This window comes from Psammomys obesus, unplaced genomic scaffold (genome assembly GCF_907164565.1).
Source record: "Psammomys obesus unplaced genomic scaffold, mPsaObe1.curated_primary_1811, whole genome shotgun sequence".
In the NCBI taxonomy this organism is placed as follows: domain Eukaryota; kingdom Metazoa; phylum Chordata; class Mammalia; order Rodentia; family Muridae; genus Psammomys; species Psammomys obesus.
In genome coordinates this window covers 18,696,887-18,718,463 of record NW_026592890.1, presented here as the reverse complement: position 1 = coordinate 18,718,463, position 21,577 = coordinate 18,696,887, and the positions used below count along the sequence as shown (strand labels likewise).

The window sequence follows — 21,577 nt, the reverse complement described above, 5'->3', positions numbered from 1 at the left end:
GAAAAAAAATCAGTGATTCAAATCATATATGGAAGACCAAATAATGGTTCAAATTCGGGCAGCTATGATGATCAGCTATGATGTCTAACTCTAAACAGCCTAAACAGGAAAATATTTTAAAATTAAGATAAAAGTGAAAGAAGCCCTCATTTAGACATCTCATGGGTATCTAAAGTATGAGGCAGATGAGATCAAAGTACACTCTAAGCACAGAAAATGAATAATTTGACTCTTCATCCCTTCTTGATGAAAAGGTTGTTTAATCTGGGGCAATAGATGGATGAAAGTTATCTCTGATGTATCTTACATGAGTCATTAGAGACAATTGGTCATTACCAGCTGAAGTTCCTGTGAACCTCAGGGTAGAGAGACAATAGAATATTGTCAACATTAGGGAAAGAACTGTAAATTTAGGGGCAGCATGCAATGTCCAATTCATCATACTTGCAATACCATATTTAACAAGAGAATTAAGACAAATAATTTGGTAGAGATCTTGGAGATTGGTTGGGGAAATTTGTGATTTTGCTTAGCCCAAACGTAGGACATAGTTTTTATAATGTTGGGTGGATTTTAATAGATCTGAGTATTAAAATAGGGCTGTTTGTAGGTGGAAATGTAAGGTGCCAAAGCAGTGAAGAGTACATCAAAATTGAGAAATCAGATGATAGGCTCATTGTAGATTGATGAAAAGCAGAGCAGCAAGATTTGTGTTAGATCATCAATAAGAAAAAAAAAATGTTGACATAAACTCAAGTGCTGTGATTGTGATTCCTTTAAAAACCCAAGCATGAATATCAGTTAACAAAATAGGTCCAAAAATGAAGTAGCAGAGCAGTGTAGGTAAAAAAATTTAAATATTTTTGATGTAGGTAATTATGCTTCAAGAATATGCCATATATAGTAAGTAGTCCATGAAAATAAGCATAGTGGGAGTAGAGAATATTTATCTAAAAGTAGACCCTTTCAGCAGCCAGATATGACTAATAGAAAGATTATTTCTATTTTGTAGGTTTGGAGCTTTTAAAATCCAGAAGCCAAATCAAGTAGGTGTCAAAGTAAACATACTTATAGATTAAACAAATACTAATATATTTGTAGTTCCTTACTTCTGAGCAATGCTAAGGAGTAAAAGTCAGCCTTTTGAAGCCCATTAGACATGCAGACAGTGCTACAGAATGAGAAATATCTAATGGGGCAGAGTTACAGAAATCTAAATTAAAGTCCTGTCCTCTATCCATCCATGTCATTCTATTTAGTATTACTTCTTTGGCAAAACAATGTCTACAAATGTAATGGTCCAGTAATACTGTTACTGCAACTTGGCAATTTGATGTTGTTTAATTTAAATATCCTTTTAGGTGATGATGCCAATACTAATGGGAACTTATTTGAATTTCTTGCAGTGAATCTTCAGACATGTTACATAGCCTCTGTAAAGAAACTTTCATTAGGTAAAAATAACACTTGAGTTTCTTAAATAATTGAATACAATCTGTAAGAACAAAATAAAATATCAGAGAGCTTCGAAGAAGACACTCAGTATATAAAAAAAGGTATTAAATCAAGCTATGAGGTTATTGATTTAAAATTCCAATGCAGGGTTAGGATGGCTCTTTCTTTCTTTCTCTTTCTTTCTTTCTGAGATGTTATCATGTTTATTAAAGACCATTATTTATTGTTTATAAAAACTGCACCAATATACAGAAAATAAATAAATAATAAACAATATCCCTAAATTGGTTTAATCTTAAAGTGTAATCCATAAGATTTTTAAGACTAAACACTTCAGGTCCTGAAAAAGATAATAAAACACCCGTAAGCCTTCTGGATCCTTAGACAGGTTGACATCAATAAGGGAACCAATTTTTGATCTTGTTTAAAAAAAAAAAAAAAAAAAACCTGTTCATCCCAACGATGATTTCAGGCTTCTATTGGCCAGAGCATCATCTTCTTTGGTGATTTCACTGTCGTCAATAATTCTCTTTAATTCTTCCATCACACTTTTATGTAAGCAAGCCTCTTTCCTGATTATGACATCATTTTTACAACTGCTGTTGTTAACATATCGCAATTTTCCATCAGGTCAGAACTAAAACTCAATAGAAGTCACTCTCCATGGCTCACAAGAGATAATGAGGACCAATCTTAAGGAACTGCTAACACTACCACGGTCTGTGCCCTATACTCAGGATTGCCCTTTATATTATGAGTTTCTGTCCCAAAAAGCCACAAAGCTTCTTGGTGTTGGTTCCATGCCAAAGCCTGCTGAAGATGTCTCACTTTGGCTCTAGTATGTGAAAAATATCAAGCGCCAAGTAAGATGAAGTGTTCTCTTTGATGGCTAGCATATATAGTGTTTGGAGACGTCATTCAGGTTGATAAAAATCCTTCTCACTTGCGGACTTTTTATGGTATACAGTATGTCAAGTAACATGGACCTGTGGGGATAATAGTGGTATGACAGTATGAGTGCGACCAACTGCTTTCAGGTGTAGTTTAGACCCACTCCATAAGCATTTTAAGATATAGCTTCTTCTAGTTTTTAATTTTTTAAATTTTTATTATTAATTACACTTTATTCATTTTGTATCCCCCCATAAGCCCCTCCTTCCTCCCCTCTCCATTCCACCTTTCCTCCCCTTTCTGCATGCATGCCCCTCCCCAAGTCCACTGATACGGGGAGGTTCTCCTCTCCTTTCTGATCTTAGACTATCAGCTCTCATCAGAAGTGGCTGCATTGTCATCTTCTGTGGCCTGGTAAGGCTGCTCCCCCCTCAGGGGGAGGTGATCAATGAACAGGCCAATCAGATTATGTCACAGGCAGTCCCTCCTCCCATTACTATGTAATCCACTTGGACACTGAACTGCCATGGGCTACATCTGTGCAGGAGTTCTAGGTTATCTCCACGAATAGTCCTTGGTTGGAGTATGAGTCTCTGCGAAGTTCCCTGTGTTCAAATTTTCTTGTTCTGTTGCTCTCTTTGTGGAGTTCCCATCCCCTCCAGCTCTTGCTATTTCCCACTTCTTACATAAAATTCCATTCACTCTGCCCGACAGTTGGCCATCAGGCCCAGCATCTGCTTTGATAGTCTGCAGGGCAGATGCTTTCAGAGGCCCTCTGTGGCAGTTTTCCTAGGTTGTTTCCTGTTTTCTTCTTCTGGCTTTCAGAGGCCCTCTGAAAACAGGAAACAACCTAAGATATAGCTTCTTTTGATCTCCCAAAGTCCTTGTAAATTACCATTCATCTATGGTCCTTAAATAATCCCAGTAAACTCATCAAGTAATTAAGATAGATTTGGATAGAAATGTCATATTGTTTTACATAATTGCCTCATCTGTGGTGAAATTTTTCCTCTTCCACTAGGAATTATCATGTAACATAGGACTAAATTGGATGACAAAAGATAGCTATACCACTTATACTATTTAATGCATGAATTCTGAGCTACCTTTGCATTTTCATCCACATTAAATTTTTTTTTTTTGGACATTGCTAAAATCTTTCCTATTGAGTTGAAACTGTACAGAAAATAATATTATTTTGAAAATTTAATCTGACAGTTTGTAATACTCAGAAAAAAATTTCATGTATTTCAGAGATTTGCCTTGTACTTTGAATCATTTGGGACCAGGGTTGACGTTGGACAAGAACAGTGGCTTTCTCTTGAGTCTTTTTTGGCATTGTGAAGGTTGATATTGAACAAGAACAGTGGCTTTCTCTTGAGTCTTTTTTTGGCAATCTACTGGCTGAACTAATGTCAAATTTATATCACAAAATATATAATTTAGAAACGTACCTCAAAATTGGAGGTGTAACTATGCAGTTCTTAATAAGGAGCAAAGAAAACTGTTTAATACAATTGATCCATGGAAGAACGTTATGGTAATTTTAATACTACATACTAATAATGCTTACTATTTGTATTATAATTATTATGATGCTATTATCTAAACCACTATCATAATCAATAAAGATATATATATACCTGTTAGATTTTAGATTTGCCTTCTTTCACCTTGGGCTGGACAGATAATACCACTTTCACGATCTCATTACCTCCCAGCCACCATCCCATGTCATCTGCTTTAATCATTCCTATCTGAACTACTTTTCATCCATAAAATCATAAATACTTGCTTATATTTTCATCTGGACCACTCATTTTAATAACATTCTCAGAGTCCTTCCTTCTGGCCCACGTGGTTCTCCTGTTATCCCCTGGCAACTCTGCTTTCTCCTCCTTATTCCTTCTCCTTCTTCCCATGATCCTCTCTTGTCCCTCAAAGCCATCAACCCTTGGCCACACCTTCCCATCCTCCTTGCTCATGCTTATGGCATATAATTGGTCAAGCACAGAGGCAAAGTTGACAACATCATTTGGCATACTTGAGATGCTGCTTATGAAAACAGCAAGCATCCGAGCAGGGGTTCTAGGTTATATCCAAACATGGTCCTCGGTTGGAGGAACAGTCTCATAAAAGACACCTGTGCCCAGATATATTTGGTCCTTGTGGAGCTCCTCTCCTCTGCAGGTTTTACTAACAACCCCTTCTTTCATATGATTCCTTGCACCCTGCCCAAGGTTTGGTTATGGGTCTCAGTATCTGCTTTGGTACACTGCTAGGTAGAGTCTTTCCCATGTTAGCTCAGTATTCAAGTGGGTACCCTAATAAGGGGAACAGGAACTATTTCTGACATGAACTCAATGGCTGGCTCTTTGACCTCCCCAACCCTGAGGAGCAGCAGCCCTGCTAGGCCACAGAGGAGGTCTTTGCAGTCAGTCCTGAAGATACCTGATGAACCAAGGTCAGATGAATGGGGAGGAGGTCCTCCCCTATCAGTGGACTTGGAAAGGGGCAGGGAGGAGATGAGGGAGGGAGGGTAGAATTGGGAGGGAATGAGGGAGCGGGATACAGCTGGGATGCAAAGTTAATAAACTGTAACTATATTAAAAAAATTTAATCCCCTATCAGTGGACTTGGGGAGGGGCATGCATGCAAAAAGTGGAGGGAGGGGCTTATGGAGAGATACAAAATGAATAAAGTGTAATTAATAAAAAATTTAAAAAGTTAAAAAAATTAAAAAAAACAAAACAAAACAGAAAGCAGGCCTCAGGGGCAAGGGAAGCAATTAGCAAACATACAATAGAGTAATTTAGTTCTGAAACTTCTATGCTGATTTTTGGTTTGGAGAATATCTAAATAAGAAAACTATAGTTAAAATCTGCCACTGTCATGTGACTAGAACTCCGTGACCTTTATGCCTTCTTATGTTTATTTCATAAAGTTAGGACACTGATGTTTTGTACATAATATTTACAATTGTTATAATTCATAGGTAATTTTTTCAAATTATCGAGAAAATTTTCTGCTGAGCTTTACAAAATTCTGACGAAAACTATAAAACCTATACTTTTTACGTGTTCCCCCCCCCCCAAACAGGAAACGGACATTAATTTATTATGTGAAAATAGTATTATACTAGTGTCTATTATAGTAACATTTTATGAGAAGATATAAATAAATCTAAAACTACAATAGTGTACAAATATAGCCAATTTCTCTCAATTGTAGGTTGCAAGAAATGTGTTTGTTGAGTTTTCCTATAGTACACAGGTAAAGGTGCTCATAGGAATGTGGTTACCCCCAAACAGATACATCACTGCAATGTTTCACCCTATCATAGATGGCAAATACATGGGATCTACAACAAGTTTCACTTTTAAGTATCCCTTCACTTCTTGTATATAACACAGATTATTCTTAGATCACTTGATTCTGTTAGAATGATGACTAGTAGGAATTATAGGGAAGGGGCTCCCAATTTTTTTAGTACGTTTCAATTCTCTATCAGTATTACTATACACCTGAGTATCGCTATATTTTGTTGTTGTTGTTGTTGTCACTGGGGACAAAGTCCAAGATAGCATCTTGTTCTGATCTGAGTAAAAAGCTGTCATGAATAATACAAAATCAGACAAAGACATAATTAAAAAGAAATAGAAAACCCCAAATATTTAATTAGCATAAGTGAAAAAGTAATTGACAAAATATGTCAATACTGAAGGAATTATTAAAGAAGTCTACAGAATGGATAACTATTGTTGCAGCATATGAATGTTTTAAATACATCAAGAAACACAAAACTCAAAGCTCAAGAAAACACATTTTCTATGCAATAGATTGACTAATAAACTGAATAGATCTTTAACAACACATTAAATAAAATATAACTACTCAATAATATTTTAAACTTTTTCAACATTCTTAGCCACTAGAAAATTAAAAATTGAAATTATTTTGAGTCTCCCTCTCACCCCACAAAGAATATAACTTCAGGACAATATAGGCACCAAATGCTGGTGAGAGTGTGGAGGAAATGTAAACCACTATTTAGTACTGGTAATAATACAAACTGGTATAGTCATTGTGAACACTTAAAACTACAACCCCCACAAAGCACACTTCTAGCACCTTATGCAGAAATACAGATGACTTTGATAGTTTGAATCAGAAGGACCCCTTTAGGTGAATATATATAGAACTGCTTCACCTCTGTTGTTGAAACTATTTGGGAAAGATTAGGAAGTTTGGCCTTATGGAGGTGGTATGTGATTGGCAGTGGAAATTTTGTTTTCAAAAAATACCCACGAAACCCAACCATCCCTTGCCTCCTACTTGCAGATCAATATGAGATTTTAGCTCTCAGACACCACAGCTCTTGACACCACACTTTTCTCAATCATCAGGAAGTCTAACCCTGAACTTCAAATTAAATACTTTCTTTTCTACATCGTTGTTTTGGTCATGGTAATTTAAGCACAGCTATAGAAAAGCAATGCAGATAGAAACTGATACCATGGGTTGGGCTATTTTTGTCATGGACATGACAATGTTATTTTTTAGAAGAAAGTGAAAGACTTTGGAACTTTGGAGAGAACAGTGATTTAAAGTTTTAAGTGGGGCTTAGCAGGCCATCCTAGTAGGATCTTGGAAGACAGTAATGCTCAAAGTAACATCTCTATGAAGGCACAGGTCAAGAGTTTTCAGAGGGGAACAATTTTAGCAAGAAAGCTGGAGACAGTTCTTGTTATATTTTGAAAAAAAATATGGCTGATTTCTCACTTAGTCTTAAAAATCTACTTAAGGTTTTATTGAAAAGTATTAGATTAATTTCCTTGGTGGTAGAGATTTTAAGACAGTCTAATATTGCTTCTGTTGTGTGGTTATTAGAAATCATTCTTGTGGAGGTTTACAATTAAAAAGAACAGCAGATCAAAAGGAAATACAAAACCTTCAGCTTGAGGAGAAAGAACACCAGAAAATTTAATGTTGAAGCCTGGAAAGAGATGAAAAGATTTAAAGAAAGGCCGATCCAGAATGAAATAAAGGAAGTTTAATCCTCAAAGCAAACCCACACTGCTAACCTCCTAACTTGTAATTTTTTTTTCTCCTGAAAGACAGCACAGTAGGGGTGGAAACACTTCACTTTTACAGTGGGGTACCTCGAGAGACCACCCAGAGGACTTCCCCTCATCTCACAGGGTAAAGACCACAAAACCTTTCCCAAGAAACTTTCCTTAAAATAGGTGGGAATTTTCCATTCTTTAGCATTCTTTTCTATGGAGACTTTTAGAGGTACAGCCAAACGGCATCTCTTCTGGACACTCCTGACTGCATAGGCTTTTATATTTTGCTAACAATTAGGTTTTCTGTGTATAGTAATCAAATACCCAATAACAATGCATATTAGACACTGCTGTAATTTTATGAGAATCATGCCCAAATTGATGACTTTCATTGTGTTTATTCTGATTCCTCTGGAACAAGGAGGTGCTGAGAAACCAAACCCAAATATCTTTTTCTTTTGTCCGTATTCTTTCAAAATATAATTACATAGTTTTTTTTTTTTTCCTAAAATGTCACCTTATAAACATTTTGTTTTAAAAGGATGGCTCACGGTTTTATTTTTGGTGAAAAAGAAATATGAAATCTAATTGTTCATGCTAGCTTACATATTCATGCATCACAAACATTATTTTTAAATATTAAGTAAGCATTATTCTTATGCAGCACAAGCTCCATTAGCAAACAGCACCCTTGCTATCAAGCATTCAGTCTTTTTACAACTGAGAAGATTCATTCTACCTCTCCAGATTCCTGCACCTCATATGATCTTGCCAGCTGAGATTATCTGTGGTGGGCTCTGAGGAGAGGAGATATACACAGTGAGGCATCACTTTTTGGTCAACATCACTTCACTGATCTTAGTGCTTCCACACTTAACTTCAGAGAGACAATCATTCCAGAGAACTTCTCTGGGCAATCCAAATGAGTCTTGTGACCATCAGTGACTTTATGTTGCTGCTTGGTGTTGGCCTTTGGACTGAACTGCTGGTACCCTGATGACTGAGTTTGCTAATCCCATAAAGACCCATTGACCCAAAACAGCAGGAAGCAGATAAAAAGGGTCTACAGCCCTTTTTCTTACCAAAGGGAAGTAAGGGTGTTTAAGAACCCAAAATAAAATAGGTTTGGGGAAAAATTTAAGCCTACAGATTAATGCATATGGAGATGGAGGAAGGATACATAAATAACATTAATAATGTTTTAAAAAATCTATAGGGACCAGGTGGTGGTGACAAAGGCCTTCAATTCTAGTACTTGGGAGGCAGAGGAAGAAAGATGAGTTTAATGGGAGGGAATTTATGCCTGATACTGTAAACACACCCTAATTTTCCCTTGGCTCTAAGCAATGTAGATTCTAAATGCATTAATAATATGTATCTTTATACCTATAGCTTTCATCCTTCATCAGAGAAGCTTCTTTTTGCAGTAGCAGAAACTCTTACATATATCCCCACCTGATCAAAATTCAGATAAGAAGTCACTATAGTACCAAGTTGTTACATTTACAGCACAGCTTCTACACATAAAGTTTAGAGAACATTGTAGAAGGTGAGAAAGAAAAAATACAGGGGACAGAAAACAGGAACAAATGCTGTGAGGCAGTGTCTTATAGACTTGAAAGGGAAGTTGAACGCATGAAATCTCAACAATGTGGATGCTTAACAATGTGAACACCATGGACATGACCACTTGTATGGACAATATCTTACAATATCCCTAGAAAAGGTGCTAAAGTCAGTAAAAGGCTGCTAAGGGCGGATTAATCAGATTTTTTCAGTTATGAACTACCTGATAGGTACGTCAACCCCAGGTGATCAGTTCTAAGCATATGTACAAACTAGCAACAGTAAGTGAAATCAGTGGTGTATGTGTGTGTGTGTGTGTGTGTGTGTGTGTGTGTGTTTGTGTGTAGAATGATAATAAAGAAAAAGAGAGCCTGAATTAGGAAACAAATTGGAAAAAAAAGTAAGGGTTGGAAGGGGAAAGAAGGAAGCAAAGAGTTGAAATGATTTCAATACAGTATTCATATATTCATATAATTCTCATACTATTTTAACTAAAAATAATCTGAATACATGAAATATCCGAATCTCTATTAAATTTTACTAGTTAATAATGCTGTATAAGTCCCAATATTGTAAATATTTTTATTTTTAATTGAAATACTATATCATCTCTCTCTCCATCTCTTCGCTCTAATTTCCTCCATGAGCTCCAAATAAATAAATATATAAATGTAATCTGTAGAGTTAATTTAGTGTTGTCTATACATACATGTTTTTAAGAATGACCACTTCATATGCATAACCAGATAGTAGGCTAATCTCTTGGGAAGCATAATTCTTTCTTTCTCCGTAGTTGTTAATTGTTTGTATTTCTTCACTCATGGGTGAGGCCCTATAAAATTTCCTTAATATACGTTTAAATGTCAACTGATCTCATAATTATTCAGATCTTGTTTAGGCAGCCATATTGTAGATAATTTATAAGTGTAGCTTCCTTCATCTCTTATAATCTTTTTGCCCTCTTTTTTGATTATTACTCATTCTAACTACTTTGTGTTGCTGTGATAAAACACCATGACCAAGGAAACATAAAGAAAAAAAAAGAGTTTATTTTGACTTACAGTTCCATAGGTATGTTTCCATCATGACAGAGAAGCGTGGCAGAAAGTGGCAGGAATGACAACAAAAATAAAATGCTAAAAACTAATATCTTAAGCCACAGAAAAGTAAGAAAGTGTATAAATTAAAAGACCAAAGCTAAGAATAGAAGAAATACAAGAAGAATCACAACTCAAAGACCCAGATAATATTTTTTTAATCATAAAATTTTTACCAACCTGAATAAGGAGATTCCTATAAAGGTATACAAAGCATATATAATAGCAACTAGATTGTACCACAAAGAAAGTGCTCTCACCACATAATATTAAAAAAGCTATACAGAGCAAAGGAAGAATATTGAAATCTGCAAGGGGAAAAGAGAAAGTAACATATAATGGCAGACCTATTAAAATTACATCTGAATTCTCAATGGAGATTCTAAAAGGCAAAAGGGCATGTATAGATATCCTCCAGACTCTACCACACTACAGATGTCAACCTATACTTCTACACACAGAAAAACTTTCAGTCAGCATAAATGAAGAAAACAAGATATTCCATGATAAATTCAAATTTAAACTATATCTCTCTAGAAATCCAGCTCTCTAGGAAGTGCTATAAGAAAATCTCTAACCCAAGATTAAATACATACAGGAAAACACAGGAAATAAATAATCCTACATTAGCAACACCAATAGAAGGGGCACGCGCGCACACACACACACACACACACACACACACACTATCACACCACAACCACCACCACCACAACCACCACTACCATCAATAACAAAAAAACAACAGAAACTAACATTAATTAACCATTGATATCTCTCCATATCAATAGACTCAACTCCCCAATAAAAAGACATAGTTTAACAAAATGGATGTGAAAACAGGATTCATTTCTCTGCTGCATGTAAGAAAAACAACTCAATATCAAAAATTGATATTACATTAGAGTAAAGGGTTGGAACACAATTTTCCAAGCAAATGGACCTAAAAAACAAGCTGGATTAGTCATTGTAACATCTAACAAAATAGACTTCAAGCCAAATTAAACAAGAAAGGGTCAAGACGCTTTATACTCATCAAAAATAAAAACTTACTTGCTTGTGAGAACAAATATGTGGTAAATAAAAACTTACCAAGATGACCTTTTTAATTCTTAATGTCTAGTCTATATCCCAAACACAGGGAACCCACATTGGTAAAAGAAACATTACTAAAGCTTAAAACACACATTGGAAATAACACATTAATTGTGAGAGATTTCAATACCCAGCTCTTACCAGTCAACAAGTCATGCAAACAAAAACTAAACAGAGACAAGAAACAGGTATTATAAACCAAATGAACCTAACAGAGATCTACAGATACTTTCATGCAAAAACATATACCAATTCTTAGCACATCAAGGAACTTCCTCCAAAATTTACCACATATTTGTTCTCACAAGCAAGTCTCAACAAATACAAGAAAATTGAAATACCCACCTGAATTCTGTAAGAGCACAATGTATTAAATCTGGATTTCAACAACAGCAAAAATTACAAACAAACAAACAAAAAACCTTAAATATTCATGGGAACAGAACAAGTCTCTACTGAATGATCACTGGCTGAAGACAGAAATAAATAAATTGTAGACTTCATAGAATACAATAAAAATGAATACTCAACATACCCAACCTTTTGGTAGACAGTGAAAGCTGTGCTAAAGGAAGGTTCAAAGCACTAAGTGCTACATTAAAATAAAACAAACTAGAAAAAACAAACAACCCCTCACCACCAAAAACAACACCACCACCAAAAACAAAAACAAACAAACAAAACAACAAAAACAAAACAAAACAGAGAGATCTCATACTAGAAACTTAAAACCACACTTGAAAGTTCCAGTACAAAAGAAGTAAACAGGAAATAATCAAACTGCTGAAATTTATAAAATAAAAAAGAGAATGATTTTGTTGGTCTCCATGTGTGACTTCTGTATCCTCAGTGTCCTTTTATATCCCCCTTCCTCCATAAGACCCTTTGTGATCTCTCCAATGTTTAGCTGTGATTTTCTGCATCTGCTTGGATCCCTGGCTGCTTGGATCCCTAGCTGGGTGGAGTCTTTTAGAGGACATTTGTGGTATGGTCCCCTCCTGTTCCCTCTCTTCTACTGCTTCCAGTGTCTATCCTGTTTTCCATTCTGAATGAGAATTAAGCATCATCGCTAGGATCCTCCCTGTTTAGATACTTTAACCCTTTAGAATTTAATATGTTTATCATATATATATATATATATATATATATATATATATGGCTAATATCCACTTATAAGTGAATGTATATATACTAAGAATGTCTTTTTGGTTATGGGTTACCTCACTCATTATGATCTTTTCAGTTCCATCCATTTGCCTGTAAATTTCATGGTTTGTTTGTTTGCTGGCTTCTATTGTTTTGTTTTTAATTGCTGGGTAGTATTTCATTGTGTAAATGTATCACAATTTCTGTATCCATTCTTTGGTTTGGGGGACATCTAGGTTGTTTCCGGATTCTGGCTATTATGCATATACCTTCTATGCAGAGACTAAAGCATCAACCATAGACTGTGCATAGAGAGGACATAGACCCCAGACTCAGATGTAGTCCATAGACAGCTCAGTCTCCATTTGGGTTCTCTAGTAAGGGGGGAAGAGACAGTTTACGAAATGAACTTGGCTGCCTGTTCCTTGATCACTTCTCCCTGGTGGAGTGACCTTGCAGCCCACAGAAGTCCAGGCAGTCCTGATGGGACCTGATGAGCTAGGGCTGGACAGTATGGGAGTAGGACTTCCCCTATCAGTGGACTAAAGACGAGTGATAGGGGAAGAAGAGGGAAGGAGGGTAGGACAGGGAGGAGATGAGGGAGGGGGCTACAAGTGGGATACAAAGCAAATAAATTTTAAATAATAAAAATAATAATAATATGAAGAAGAAAGAATGGTACAAAGAATCAACAAAACAAAAAGTTGGTTTTTGAGAAAATGAAAAAGATAGACAAATCATGATGCAAACTGACTAAAAAACAAAAAAAAAGACTATCCAAATTAAAAAAAAAATAGAAAAAGGGGACATAACAACTGACACTGAAGAACTCAGGAATCATTAAGTCATACTTTAAAAGCCTGTATTCCACAAAATTGGAAATCTAAAATAAAGGGATAATTTTCTCAATAGATACCATTTACCAATGTTAAGATCAGTAAACAACTTAAATAGACTTATAAATCCTAAGGAGATAGAAGCAATTATTAGAATATCCCAACACATAAACACAAAATTGCAGAATTATACCAGAATCTGAAATAATTAATACTGATGCTCTTCAAATTTTTCTACAGTATACAAACAGAAGAAACATTGCCAAAATCATTTTCTGAAGCCACAGTTACCCTGATACCCAAACTACACATAGATTCAATAAAGAAAGTCAATTACAGACCAATTTACTTCAAGAACATAGAAAAAAATACTCAACAAAATAGAAACCAAATTCAAAGATACATCATCCACCACGATCAAGCAGGCTTTATCCTAGAGATTCAAGGATATTTCAACATTGAAAAATCTGCCTATGTAGTCTGCAATATAAGCAAAGTGAAAGATAAAAAAATTAAACAAAACAAAACACATGATCATTGCACTAGATGCCAAAAATGCATTGGAAAAAATCCAACACATGCTCATGAAGTTATGGTGAAAATAAGAATATAAGGAAAATACCTAAACGTAATAAAGGTAATTTATAGCAAGCAGATAGACAACATTAAATTAAATGATAAGAGACTCAAAGCAATTACACTAAAATCTGTAAGAAGGGAAGTCTCTCTGCTATATCTATATCTATTCATTCTAGTACATAAAACTTTAGCTAGAGCAATAAGACAGCTGAAGGAAATCAAGTAGATACAAAATGGAGAGGAATAATTCAAAATATTATTACTTGCAAATGATGTAATAGTATATATAAGTGACCTTAAAATTCTACCAGGAAACACTTACAGCTGATAAACACATTCAGCAATGTGGCTGGATACAAGAATAACTCAAAAATCAGTAGCTCTTGTTCATACAAATGACAAATAGACTGAGAAACAAATTATAAAAATGGTACTCTTCAAATAGCCACAAATAATATGAAATACCTTCTGATAACTCTAAAACAGTAAGTGAAAGAACTCTGTGAGAAAACTTCAAGTCCTTGCAGAGGGAAATTGAGGAAGATATCAAAAGGTGGAATGGTCTTCTTTTCTCATGGATCAGTAGGATTAACATAGTAAAAAGCATTTTAAAGATTGAACATAATCAGCATCAAAATGCCAATGCAACTATTTACGGATCTTGAAAATACAACATTCAATTTCATGTGGAAAACAAAAAGACACATATAGCTAAAATGAATCTGAACAATAATAGAACTTCTGAAGGTACCACCACCCCTTATGTCAAATCATACTACACAGCTATAAGAAAGGTATGGTATTGTCATAAGAACAAACTCATTGATCTAGGGGACTGAATCAACATCCAGACAAAAATGCACATACCTATGGACATCTGATTTTTTAAAAAGAAGCCAGAAAGACACAATGGAAAACAGAAAGTATCTTCAAAAACTAGTGCTGATCTAACTCTACATGTAGAAGAATGCAAGTAATCATTACTCTATAAAAACTCAAGTCCAAATGAATCAAAGACTAACATAAAATCATATACAGCGTACCTGATAAAAGAAAATATGGAAAATAACCTTGAATTCATTGGTACAGGAAACAACTTTCTCACTAAAATATTGATAGATCAACAATAAATGGGACCTCATAAAACTGGGAAAGTTTCTGTGAAACAAAGAACAATATAAAAAGGACAAAACTTCAGGTATGGAATATTAAAAGATTTTCACCAACTCCACATACAACAAAGATTTAATATTCAAAATATAAAAACAACTCAAAAAACTGGATAAGAACAAAGTAAACATTTTAATTAACGAAATGAAGTACAGATCTAAAGAAACCTCTGCTCAGATGTAGCCTGTGGTAGCTCAGTAACCAATTGGTTTCCCATAGTGAGGGGAACAAGGACTGTTTCTAACAGGAACTCAATGACTGGCTCTTTGGCCTCCCCACCCCCCAAGGGAGGAGCAGTCCTGTTAGGCCACGGAGGAGGGCTTTGCAGCCAATCCTGAAGATACCTGATAAAACAGGATCAGATGAATGGGGAGGAGGTCCCCCCTATCAGTGGACTTGGCAAGGGGCACGGTGGAGATGAGGGAGGGAGGGAGGGACTGGGAGGGAATGAGGGATCGGTACATGGCTGGGATACAGAGTTAATAAAATGTAACTGATAAGAAAAAAAAAAAAGAATTCTCAATAGAGGAATTTCAAATGGTTGGGAGCCGCTAAAAATAATGTCCAGCATCTTTAGCCACAAGGAAAATGCAAGTTCAAACTATAATGAGATTTCATTTTACACCTATCAGAATGGCTAAGATCAATAACACAAGTAAAAGTTCATGCTGGCATGAATGTGTTTTACTCTCTCCCCCTTCTTTCATTGCTACTGGGCATGCAAACCTCAAGACCCAGCTATAGCACTCTTGAGCATATACCCCAAAGAAGTTCCATCCTACCACCAGAAAACATTGTCACCTATGATCATAGAAACTTTATTTATAATAGTCAGGAATTGGAAACTTTCTATATGTCCCTCAACAGATTAATAGATAAAGAAAAATGTGGTACATTTATATGATGGAATATTACTCAGCTGTTTAAAAAAAATTGCAGCAGACCTTTGCAGGCAAATGTATGGAACTAGGACAAATCATAGTAAGTGAGGTCACCCAGATACAGAAAGAGAAGCATTGTTAAAATAATTGATAATTAGGCATTAACTGTTACGTTATGGATTACCATGGTACAATGCACAGACCAAGAGAGGTTAAGTAGAAAACAGGGCTCTAGGGACAGGGGGACACATGGATTTTTTTTTTCTGGGAATGGGGAAGTAGAATGGGTTTTGTAGGTGGTCTGGAAGCAGATGGGGATATGGGAACAGGGGGAATGGGCTGGACAGAGTATGGGGAGATAGAGGACAGGGGAAAATGAATAGGATTGGAGCCATTTAGGGGGCCATTAGTAAATCTGGAGCAGTGGAAACACTGGTATTAGGTATCACACGATTGCAGAAGAAGCTTCTTTTTTAATTAATTTATTTTTTTATTAATTACAATTTATTCACTTTGTGTCCCACTGTAGCCTCCTCCCTCATCCCCTCCCAAAACCACTCTCTCTCCCTCATTTCCTCCCATGCCCCTCCCCAAGACTACTGAAGGGGAGGTCCTCCTCCCCTTCTCTCTGACCCTAGCCTATCAGATCTCTTCAGGACTGGCTGCATTGTCACCTTCTGTGGCCTGGTAAAGTTGCTCTTCCCTCAGGGGGAGGTAATCAAAAAGCCAGCCCCTGAGTTCATGTCACAGACAGTCCCTGTTCCCATTACTAGGGAACCCACATGGACACTGAGCTGCCATGGACTACATTGGTGCAGGGGTTCTAGGTTATCTCCATTTATCTCCATGCATGGTCCTTGGTTGGAGTATCAGTCTCAGAAAAGACCCTTGTGCCCAAATTTTTTTGGTTATGTTGCTCTCCTTGTGGAGCTCCAGTCCCCTCCAGATCTTACTATCTCCTCCTTCTTTTATAAGATTCCCTGCACTCTGCCAAAAGTTTGGCTATGAGTCTCAGTGTCTGCTTTGATACTCTGCAGGGTAGAGTCTTTCAGAGGCCCTCTGTGGTAGGCTCCTGTCCTGTTCCCTGTTTTCTCCTTAATCTGATATCCATCCCATTTGCCTTTCTGAGTGAGGAATGATCATCTTACCAAGGGTCCTCCTCCTTGCTTAGCTTCTTTAGGTGTACAGATTTTAGTATATTTATCCTATGTAATGTGTCTAATATCTGCTTATCAGTGAGTATATACCATGTGTGACTTTCTGCTTCTGGGATACCTAACTCAGGATGATCTTTTCTAGATTCTACCATTTCCCTTCAAGTTTCATGATTTCTTTGTTTTTAATTGCTGAGTACTATTCCATTGTGTAAATGAAACACAATTTCTGTATCTATTCCTCGGTTGATGAACATCTGGGTTGTTCCCAGGTTCTGGCTATTATGAATAAAGCTGCTACAAACATGGTTGAGCAGATGTCTTTGTTGTGTACTTGAGCATATTTTGAATATATGCCTAGGAGTGGTATAGCTGGATCTTGTGGAAGCACTGTTCGTAATTTTCTGAAAAACCATCAGATTGGTATCTAAAGTGCTTGTTCAGGTTTACATTCCCACCAGCAATCCAGGAAGCTTCCCCATTCTCCACATCTTCTCCAGCATGCATTGTTACTCGAGTTTTTGATCTTAGCCATTCTGATGGGTGTAAGGTGAAATCTCAAAGTTGCTTCTATTTGCACTTCCCTTATGACAAAGGATGTTGAATATTTCTTTAAGTGTTTTCTCCACTTCTGTTAATTGAAAGATTTGCTCCAATTTAGTAGTATGGGTTGGCATCTGTGTTATCTTAGAGTCTTCATGACATCTGCCCAGATCCTTCTAGCTTTCATAGTTTCTGTTGAGAAGTCTGCTATGATTCTGATAGGTCTACCTTTATAGGTTACTTGGTCTTTTTCCTTTGCTGCTTTTAATATTTTGTCTTTATTCTGTAGATTTACTGTTTTGACTATTACGTGGCTGGGAAGTTTCTTTTCTGGTCCAGTCCATTTTGTGTTCTGTAGGCTTCTTGTATGTTTATGGGCATCTCTTTAAGTTGGGAAAATTTTCTTCTATTATTTTCTTGAAAATATTTTCTGGACTTTGGAGCCTGGGATCTTCTTTTTCATCTATTCCTATTATTCTTAGATTTTGTCGTTTCATGGCATCCTTGATTTTTTGGATATTTTGATTTTGGAACTTTTCTGATTTTACTTTTTCTCTGAGAGACGTAACAATTTCTGCAGTTGTATCTTCAGCGCCTGAAATTCTCTCTTCCATCCTTGTATTCTGTAGATGATGCTTACCTTTGTGGTTTCTGATATTTTCCCTAATTTCTATAGCTCCAGTGTTTTTTTCTGTTTGTGTTTTCTTTATTGATTCTAATTCTGTTTCCATGTCTTGCACCATTTCCTTCATCTGTTTGAATGTGGATTCTTGTCTTTCCATGACGACCTCTATTTCTTTTTTATTTATTTATTCTCTATATGCCCCTACTTGTGCCTTTTTCATGTGCCTCTATTTGGCTGATTTTGCCTGTATTTCTTTGATAGCTTTCTTTGTTTCCTCTTTATGTGACTCTAATAACTGGATAAGCATAAAATTGAAATCATTTTCTTGTGTTTCTGATGAATTAGCATATCCATTGATTTTATGGGTTGCTGGTGAAGCCATAATGTCGTGAATTTTTGTTGGATGTGTTCTTACACTGACCTCAAACCATCTGTATATCTGTGACCTTTGCTGTTTTCTCTGGGAGTCTGTACTTCAGACTGGGTCTGTCTGTCTCTGGTGTCTGGAGTATTCTTCAGGAAGATGAGAGAGGGTCACTGGTCTGAGAGTGGATGTTGGTGTTTAGATGCAAGTAAGGGAGAAAGGTTCCCGGCACATGTGCACAAGCATGGGAGTGTCCGTGGAAGTGTGTCTTGAAGAAAAGGCTTGTAGATGTCTGGAAGGGTGGAGCTTAAGCACAGGAGGTGGGTGAGTGCTGGTGCTATTCCCAAGTGCAATGCGCGTGCGCAGGTGACTTGAATACCTCAGTGGCCAACAGGCCTGTCATATTGCCCTCCTGATATTCAGATCTGTCTGGGCTCCAGTAATTGTTTGCCTGGACTCTACTGGTAGACCCACAGAACTAGGGCTTCAATGTTGAGAATGCCGTCTTAAGGATCCCTATGTCGCCCCCAGTATGAATGTGAGTATGAGATCTGATATCTGGCTTCACAGAGGGACCCTGGATCTGGAGCTCTGCATGCACTGACTTGAAGGTGCACTCATTTGCTAGCCTAATAAAAAAAGCACAGGGATTTCCACTGTTCTCTACTCTCAGGTTTGGGCCCACACAGGCAAATAAGACTGTAGGAGATCCATCAGCTCAGTGGTGCCCACTGTCTGGGTACTGGGCAGGGAGACCTGTACTTGGGGTCGCTGCCTCTCCCCTTTCAGTCACTGAGCAGGGAGGCTGCTGTTTGGGCTAGCCACAAACCTGGGTGGCCTGTGCAACAGTCCACCGCAGCTGCAGGCCTGTGAGGCCCACCACTGCTGTCTCAGTCACAGAGCATGAGGATCCTGCTTAGGGCAACCTCTGCAGCCTCCAGTGAGCATGGAGGCCTATGCGTGAGGCAAGGGGAAGTGCAGGAGGGTTGAATATTCGCCACTCTCAGTCCCTGGAGATGTCCATGGGTGACCTGGTCCTAGCTCACGGGCTGTCCTCTCTCTCTCTCCCAGAAAGCCTCAATATTGATATTCTGGCTTCAGCTGCCCCTTCACTCACCAATTTCAGAGTTTCAGATCCTGTGCCCTCAGATATGGTATGCCCTGGTGAAAATCATCTTAGACTCTTGGAAGCAGCTTCTTGACACAGTTCTGGCTGCTGGAGCATTGCATTTTTTTTTGGAGAAAATAAGTCTGGATTACCAGTGCATAAATCGTGTTTTTTCCTTTATATACCTACCTGATTTTTTTTTTCTTACTGTGACTCCATCTTTTTCCTCCAATTCAACTACAGCCAATGCTACTGGGAAGAGTTTTAGGGAGACTATGGGAGAAGGAAATGGCTCAAATACAACCACTATGGATGAAGCATTCCTCTTTGCTATAAAGACAGTGAACCCTGGATTATCTGAACAAGAAATTTAATCCATAGAGGCCTTTTATGCTAATTGTTCCTGGAAAGACTTTAGTCAGCTCGTGGATATCAAATGATATCAGGAATTGTTTGAGTTTCCACACTCAGCCCCCAGATTGATGTAGTCAGAAAGGAGTAAGACCCTTTCTGATTAAGGGACTACTTACTCAGGAGTAAGAGACTACTGGATTTACACTAATTTCCTTTTCTAGAAAACCTTGCTCACATGAACATGACTCTGTAGGATAAGATAAGGAGATTACAGGAGCTTTGTATAGTTCATGAGGGAGGGGCTAGAGACCCTCTGAATGCTCACTCCTATTACAAAAAAATGTTTAAAAAGAGCTCAGAAATAACTTGCTCAGCTACAAGCAGTAGCTGAGAATTAAGAATAGTCTAGTTGTCTAGCGCCTTTTTGCTCTTTTGCCACTTACTATATGTGCAAGATTTTTTCCCAGATGACCTATGGTGTGGAGGTTTGTCTGAGAAACGCACTGAGTTAATGATTAAATATGTTTTCTTGCTTGCAATGTAATCACTGTACCATGTATGAAGTGTACATCCTGCTATATTCTGTTTATTCACATCTTTCTTTGGGGAAAAGCCAATATTCTGGGGAAAGTCAAAAGGGTTTTTGATTATGTTGCAAAATGTATAAGGGAATAATTTAACAACATATGACCGAGACTGACTCTCTGCTGCAGAGAAAAGAAGCAGACACCAGACTGCCACCAGAAAACAGTCTCCTGAAATGAGTCATCTGTCAACTTGTACACATTTCCTTGTTTGAAGGGATTCTCTCTTGCAATTTCTTTTCTTTCTGCATTTGAATGTGGAAGTAATGGACTAGATTCTTGAGTTCCTGCCTTGACTGTCCTAATATGATGAATTGTAGCCTAGAATTGTGACCCAAATAAACTCTTTCATCTCAAAGTTTAAATAGTATGGAGTCTTGAAATGATCAAAACCCACCTCTAGTAGCTTACTTATTCTAGAAAGGCCACCACCTAAGTCTCCCTAAATAGCACTACCAACTGAGATCCGAGTGTTCAAAAGCCTGAGATGATAAGAAATGTTCTCATTCAAAGAATTACATTCCCTGAACTTTAGGCATAGGATCTGTGTTGTGGAAATATCAGTCAGGAGTGAGCATACAAGAGTCATCACTTGTCATGGACAGTTGGCTCTGTTTACAATATGAGGCATGATTTCCTTCCTGTTGAATGAGTCCTAAGTCTAATTAGATACCTGCTGGTTATCAAAAAGATACAAGTGCCATTTCACATTGCACCATTAGAAATATCTTAGCTCATGGGGATCACATTCTTTCTACCAATAGCAGACTTCATATTACTTTCTGGTATTATGAAAGGTAGTACTCAGGGTAGAGGCTTTTGTGTCAGATATACCTTAAATCCATTGAGTGCTGTGTCTGAAATATATGATCTTCAGTAATAGGGTCTTACTTGAAACTTTGAGGCAACCAAGGGCAAAGGCAATAGCTTATATTGTTTTGAGAGTCTACATATTCTTATATATATTGCTTTGTCCTATATCTTACTTGTTTTAGAATTTTGATCAGAACTCAGAACACACATTCAATCAAACCTGACAATATAATATAAAATCAATATAAAT

General features: G+C 37.0%; 1 pseudogene; it reads right to left on the bottom strand.

The window, feature by feature from the left end:
- Positions 1-1,734: 1,734 nt before the first annotated feature.
- On the bottom strand, positions 1,735-4,421 carry LOC129683256 (protein mago nashi homolog; annotated as a pseudogene).
- Positions 4,422-21,577: the final 17,156 nt, after the last annotated feature.